Below are 7905 nucleotides of genomic sequence, written 5' to 3'. Positions count from 1 at the left end.
TTAAACTGTGCTCATTCTTTAGTGTTCTTCCCAAATTTGCACAGTGCATTTATCTACTTTTGGTGGATAAATCGATGTGGTGAGGGTATAAAAGCAATAAAATATGGGGGAAAAAAGGCTCTGAAATGTCACAGAATTTTAGTGGATGAAAAAGGAAACCTTTTCAGATTGGATTCTTACCCTTTTCTCTCTGGTACTACCACATTTGAAAGAGATGGGTAAGTTGTTGGGTTTTTTTATTGGTGTACAATCAATTCCAAATATTACAAAGACCAATGGAGAGTTCATCCATTAAACTAGATCTCTACATTGAGCTGTTCAAATGTGAGATAATGAAACTGTAGAAAATTCAAAACTTCAGCTGTAGGAGAAAGCATAATAGAAAAAATCCTGTCCCATGTTCTCATAGCCTTTGGTGGAAGCTTTTGCTGTTCCATTTGTCCACCAATGAGGATGAGAAATGGCAGTCTTTGATCAAGTGAGGCTGTGGACTTGAGATCAAAGGTAGGGAAGGTAAGACCTAACTGAAAGCAGAGTGTAGGAACAGGAACAGCAGTCAGAACAACTTCAGGCACTTTTCCCACCTCATAGGATGGTGTGGAGTACTTGTTTTTTTTCTTCCTACATAGCTTAAAAGCAGTTCCTAGGAATACTGAAGAATGCCACTTTGGCTTTCACCATTTACATATGAATGCTTTTTTATGGCTTTTTGTCATGGTTTAGGTCCAGCCAGTAACTACCAGGCCTTCACTCACTCAACACCCACCCCCCACTGGGGGTTATGGGGGAGAAAATCCACTTAAAGGCTCCTCAGTATTGATTCTCACTCCCCAGTTACAGCACAGGCAAAACAGGCACACTCACCTTGTGGAGAGAAAGATTTTAATTTAATCTATCAGAACAGGAGAAAGAGAAAACACAATCAGATCTTAAAATACCTTCACCCACCCCTCCCTTCTTCCCAGGCTGGAATCACTTCACGGCTGCCTCCCCCTCGGTGGCACAGGGGGATGAGGAGTGGGGGGTTAGGGTCAGTTCACCACACATTCACAGTTCAGCACGCATTTCTGTTGCTCTTTTCTCCTCAAGGGAAGGACTCTTCTTGTTCTTTCCCCACTCCAAGATAGGGCCCTTCTATTGGGAGATTCCTTCACAAACCCCTCTGATGTGAGTCCCTCAGGAACAGATTGCTTCAGCATGGGCTGCCCAGTCACAGGATGCTTCAGGAACACTCACACATGGGGTCCTTCATGGGCTGCAGATCCACGTCTGCCCCACCATGGTCCTTCAGGGACTGCTCTCCCCTTCTCCTCCATGGGCTGCAGGGGGACAGCTGCCATCTCCTGCAGGGGGACTCTGTGGTGAAATCCCTCCTTGGACACCTCCTTCCTCACTGACCTTGGTATCTCTGCTCTGGCATTGCTCTCAACTCCTCCTCTCTGCTCTGCAAGTCTTTTTGAATTTTTGTTTTCTCCTTCTTTAATATGTCACTCGTCAAGTCACAGCCAGCTTCCCTAATCTGCTCAGCCTTGGACAGAGGTGGCCTTGGAACTGGAATTGGGGGAGTTTCCAGCAGCTTCTCACAGGAATCACCCCTGTGGCCGCTCCACTACCAAAACCCAGCTGCACTAACCCAAAACATTTTTAAATATTCATCCCTCCTTAGAGAATAGCAGGCCAGTATTTCACAGTTCTAAGACTACATCTAGGTCAAGAAAGCCAACATTATCCTGGGTGGCATTAGAAGTGTTGCCATTAGGTCGAGGGAGGTGACTCTTGACCTCTACTCAGCACTGGTGAGACACATCTGGACTGCTTGGTCCAGTGCTGGGCTCCCCAGTACAAGACATGGATACACTGGAGTGAATCCAGCAAAGGCCCACAATGATGGTGAAGGATCATTTGACATAAAATGGTGAGTTGGGAAAGCTGGGACTGTTCAGCTTTAACAAGAGAAGACTCACAGGGATTTAACAATGTTTATAAATACCTGAAAGGGGAATGCAAAGAAGACAGAGCTAGGTTGTTTTCAGTAGTTCCCATTGACAAAACAAGAGGCAATAGGCACAAGGTGAATCACAACAAATTCTGTATAAATTTATGAAAAAGTCTTTTTTACTGTCAGGGTGGTCACACACTGCAATTGGCTGCCCAGAAAGGCTGTGAAGTCTCCATTCTTGGAGACCCAACTGGATGCAGTCCCATGGAGTCTGCTGTAGCTGACCCTTGTTACCAAAATTTGCAACTGGGCCGTGCCAACTAAGGAGGGACACTAGGAAGCAAAGCATGAAATTACAAGACTAATTCTATTCATTCACAAGACTTGTCACATTCAGATTAGGGCACCCTGAATGTAGTTTTACAAGCTTTTCAAGCATTCAGGTGCAACACTGTTTGGCTAATTACTATTTAACAAACATATGCTACCATTTACTAATCATGGTAAAACTGCAATAGCATCTATATTTCTATGGTGCCATCATCCACCTGCTTCTCTATTGATCAGACAGCCCTGGAGTCAATCTTACTAGAGTTACCTATCTATAATCACAGATAATGGGAGAGTTTCAAAGACATGTTTCAGAAGCTAGGTTGGTGGCATTTTCATGGTTGTCCAGTGCATGTTATCCTTCATGAACCGCTTTTAAGTTTCCAAGTCCTTATCCTGGGGGCTAGGTTGTCCCCTTCTTTGTGGTGAGCTGGAGTCCTTCAGTTCCCTTGCTTAAGGATACAATGTAAACTATATGTGTTTTATAGAGAAAGTTTCATTCTACTTAGATTAATTGATATAACAGTTATGAAGTGACATTTTCCTAACACCCTGATTTGTGCAGGAATTGGACAAGATGAACTCCAGAGACACTTACCAGCCTCAACCATGCTGTGATTACGAGATCACAAGAAGGAGCACTTGAAAAGGAAATAGCTAATTTTTTTACAATCTCAGGTTAAAAAACTTTGGCTTTTTAAGTGGCTTAAATCTTTTTTTATTTCTTCTTTACTTACACAGATAAAATGCAATCATATACTGTCTATGGACTTCAGTTTCAGCATAATTCCTTGGGAAATATGTCACCACACTGCTATCAATGTGTCTGAATTATACATCCTTCTGGGAGCTAGAAGGCAATGACTTCCCACAGGAGGTGGCAGGATGTTATGGGTAGTGACAGTTGGGACAGGGAGAAAGAGAAAGGCAAAGGAACTAATACTAGCAAACACTTTTTCTGACAGACATGTGAATTGATCATGTCCCTGATGACTTGTGCATTTGAAGGGAGACCAATTCATCAATCCTGCTTCCTGTAAGAGGCTTTCTGATTAATAACAGCTACTTTCTAGGTACCTAAATGGCTTTATTGACAACATTTCTGCAGCCAACCAAAAACACATTTGTTTTAAAGTCATTGCATTAGAACAGTAGGCTGTAGTTTTGAGTCTATTCTCTACTGACACAGGAAAATGTTGTTCATAAGCATCTCTTAAAAACATCAAAGTGCTGGATCCAATCTTTATCACTGGCTGACAGTTTAAGTCAGACTATACAGAAATGTCTTCTCAAAAAATAGTTCTTCAGAAAAACTCCTGAATGTATGAAATGAACACAACTCCTATAGAGCAGAAGCCCTGTTCCCTCACTGCCTTTTTATAGAGGCCACGAGCCTTTTCTAGAAAGCAACAGAACTGCAGCAGAAATTTCCATACACTTTGCAGAAAGATGTAATGGGATCACACTGTATGCAACAAAATTGCTGTAGCCTTGGAATGATAAACGACAGTTGTGTTGGGTTGTGAAAATAATGAGGAAAAAAAGCAAAGGATCATTTCTTTATTAGAATCTGTGTTAACAATAGACAAGGAGCATAGAAGACAAATAAAAGATTAAGCATCTAAGGAATCTGTTCGAGTTTAAATTTGCATCACAGTTCAGTTAAACATGCAATGCAAATACCAGCATGTTGGAAATCCTGCTCCACCTAGAAAGATAATATGTATGTATCTCCTCAGCCTCTGTGCTGCATTCCAGGGCAAAGTGCAAAGCTGCTGGTCACAGTGGACCTCATAACTCAGATAAAATTTAATGTAGAAATATTAGGGCAGGTCTTCTGAACCAGAATACCCCTAAACAGTAGCATACCTCAACCAAAACGGAACACGTTTGGAAAGTACTGTCTAATGTCAACACTGATGTGTACATCTTTTATATATCTTGTTGTTCTAAAAACTAAGTTTTATGTAATTTTTTTCCACCTTAATAGTAAATGAATAAGGTTCTTTTGATAAGTCAATAGAAAAGCTTTCCTGGGTTAAATCCTAAATTTTGTTGGACATCATTCATGTTTTTTCTGTAGAGCTACACTTTCCTCTTTAACTTCACCTTGCTGATTTTTTTTATCAAATCACATTTAATTCAAAACTGTGCTTTCAAGCACTTGCCAGGCCCTTTAAGTCTGTCATGCTTAGTCCCATCCACAAGTTGTAACTGAAAGTACTGAACATTCCAATTACATTCAAATGTTCCAGATCACTATTCGAAACAGCAGATGAGGACAGTTAGAAAACAAGATTCCATTTGAAATTCTTTTCAAGTGTATCTGACAGATACAGCCAAATGAGAAAAGGTTTTAAAAGCAAGATGTATGAGAAAAAAAGTTTAGGAAAGGCCCAAAAAGTGTTTTATCTTGAGAAAAGATACTGAGAAAGATTAAGTAATTCTTCCAGTATGCAGAAAAATTTCTTCTAACAAAAGGGGCTGTGATCTTTTCTCCATCTCTGGTAATATAAAGAAAGGGAAAGACATACTTACTATATACAGGAGGGCAATAAAGATGGTAAAAGTGCTGGAGGTAGTGTCCTGTGAAGAACAGCTTTGGACTCTGGGTATGCCTACTTTGGAGAAAAGGAGGCTGAAGACAACCTCATTGCCCTCTACAAGGAGGGGCCCTTCCTGAGGAGGGGAAGTGGAGAGGGAGGTGCTGATCTCTTCTCCCTGGGGTCCAGTGCTAAGACATATGGGAATGGTTGAAAGCTCTTCCAGGGGAGGTTTAGACTGGACATTAGTAGGACATTAGCCCTTTATTACATGCTTTATTTTTTGTCAGCCCTGAATTGGTCAGGTAGTTGAACTAAATGATCATTGTAGGTCTCTTCCAACTGAAATAGTCTATTTTATTCTGTTTTGTTCTAATGTTATGCTATCACAGAATCACAAAATTGCCGTGGTTGGAGAAAACCTCTTAGATCATTAAGTCCAACCATCAACCCAGAATAAAACACTATAATGCTATGCTATTCTATACCAAATAGCTTGGCTCTTCTGAGAGGTCTGCAGGTTCTTTGCCATGAGAGACCTGGTACTGCAGCTTCCTTCTGTTATCTGACCCCCCAAGTGCCTCAGACACCTCAGACACAGATGTTCAGTGCTGGCCACATAGCTGAGGGAGAGCCTGAGTCACACATGTTGGGATCCAGCCCCTCAAGCATCCTTGCTGCCTGTCTGCACTTCTACCAGTATTCAGGGAAGCTAACTCATCTAGGTTTGCACAACCTGCAGTTATAGCAGCATGTATCTTGACAAAAATACTACTGAGCTTCAGCCAGTTGTCAACCATACATATTTAGGAAATCAGGGAAAGAAAGTATTCAAGAAAAACCTCTGCTCTGACTTTATCATTAAAGGATATTTTCTGCTTGGGAGCTCCACCACAAAGAATCGGAAAAAATTGTAAATGTGTAGTGGTGAGCTTACCATATTGGACTGGATGATTTTGAAGGTGTCTTCCAACCAAAGACATTCTGCCATTCTGTGAATATGAATAATGGCTGTGATATATAATATTATCACAAAAGACATAAACAAAGAGGGAAATTGTGAGAGTGGGAAAGGAGCTGCATATTTTGTAGAGAGGCAGCTAACTAGGTAAGAACCTTTTCAAGTAGGCAGTTACCTTATGAAAGATAAGCAAGGAGCAAGGCAAATAAGGAGCAATCCAAGCCATTTTGTAGTTACCTATTAGAGCCTTCCCATACTTTGACTGACATTGCAGAACACAAAAGAACATTCATAACAATTTCAGCTGTTGTTTGTGTAGATTTTGATAGCCTGCAAATGCACATGTCCTGAAAAGTATGTGGTTTTCAGCATCTTCCACTCCTTCCACTGGTATGCTCTGGCAAGCAGGTAACCTCACAGGAAGTTGGCCAGATCTCATCTGTCTACAGACTAAGATGACACACAACAGAGTGCTCCAGTTCCTGGGACCAGCTCACCACACAAGCATACAAGGCAGGAGAAGAGACCAGAACTGGAAGAAAGTTGATACTGCTTCAAATCCCACTTAGATCACAGCCTGCTGGCAAATATCAGGTTAAGATTCATCTGTTAAATATTGGTGTGGGGAAGGAATGGCTGTTACATCAGCCCATACAGCACAGTTCAAGGAACTCAATATCACGCCACACAATCAGGAAACAGACAGCAATTTAAGAAAACGAAACTAACACCCATGGAGTGGCTCAACAGATAACTGGCACACAATAATCAGAGGAGGACATCTGCTCTTTACACGAGCACTAAAATTGTGTAGAAACAGGCTTATGCTGGCAGAGATTCCCTCAGGCTGTGAGCTCATCAGAGTGCACAACTGAGCAAGGCTGGTGTGAGTCCCTATATGAACATCCATTCTGCTGGCTGGTAAACCAAGATCTACATGGAAATGAGCTATGCTGACCTGCCTACTGCTTCTAAAACACTAGCAGCTCCTGCTGTCTCTGGACGGGTTGCTATCAGCATCACAGTGCTCGAAAGACTCATCCCTGGGGAAAAGGATCATTTGCACTTCACTCAACTTTCCCTATTCAGCAACCAAGTATTTAAGCAAGTGCCAAGGAACTTACCTTCCTGTAGACCTGTGACAGTATGAAGATATCCACAAAAAATACAATATAGTGATTACTGTATAGATGTTTTTCACCTATATTCATTTTCATTTCCTTTCTTTAAAGAGGAGCCTCAGGCAGCACAACCATAGAAGGAAGGAGGGTGATATGCAGAATTTTAGTGAAAGAATAGAAGGGAGGATGATGGGCAGAGGAAATAGCCAGACAGTTGTATCAGCATCAGGAAAATACAAGCCTATGTGATTAATAAGTCTTTTTTAAAGAGAATGTGGGAGGTTATTGCCACAATAGACAAAGAGGTTATTTGCCTCTTGAAAGAAAAAGCTCTGGAGGCTTCTGTGTGACCTCACCACCTAAAAAACAGAGATGTTTCTGGAACAGATGATATTGTAGGTAACAATAGGACAGCAAGGAGAAACAATATAAAAAATGTGTGCTTAGTAATTTAAGGAACAGAGTAGAGAAATTTGATGAATATTACAAAATCAGAGGAAACAGCAGATGCTGCACTTTATGGCACTTGATGATGTGCTGAGACAAAGACAGTATTATTATTTCTTATAACTTCTCATACCAGAGTGCTTAAAATAATGTCAGATCTGCACAGCAGCCTGGAAGAGAGACATTTTTATTTCATCACATCAAGCATTAGTTTCTATATGTTGGCTTTGACATGAGAATGGGAGTGTTTAATGTACAGCTTTACCATTCTATCTGCAGAGGGTGTATTCCTGAGAAGTGCAGCCATTAGGGATTCAGCAGGTAATAATTCCATTTTTCAGGCAAGATTTTGTGCAGTGACAGACGGATGCATGCCAGGATTTAAGAAACACACATAGATAAAGTGCATGAGAAACATATAAGGAGAGAAAGAAGGAGCATCAACAGCTGGAAGAGATGCTGGCTTTTCTACAGCTGGCTTTATGGTGGCTGGAGATGCTGTTTGCTTTCTAAAATTTGCAGTACCTCACACAGTTGTTCTCAGAACAGAAATTCTGAAGGATT

The sequence above is a fragment of the Heliangelus exortis genome, chromosome 2 (assembly GCF_036169615.1).
Source record: "Heliangelus exortis chromosome 2, bHelExo1.hap1, whole genome shotgun sequence".
NCBI classification, from domain to species: domain Eukaryota; kingdom Metazoa; phylum Chordata; class Aves; order Apodiformes; family Trochilidae; genus Heliangelus; species Heliangelus exortis.
The sequence above is the reverse complement of the archived record's forward strand: the minus strand, read 5'-3'. Positions refer to the sequence as shown.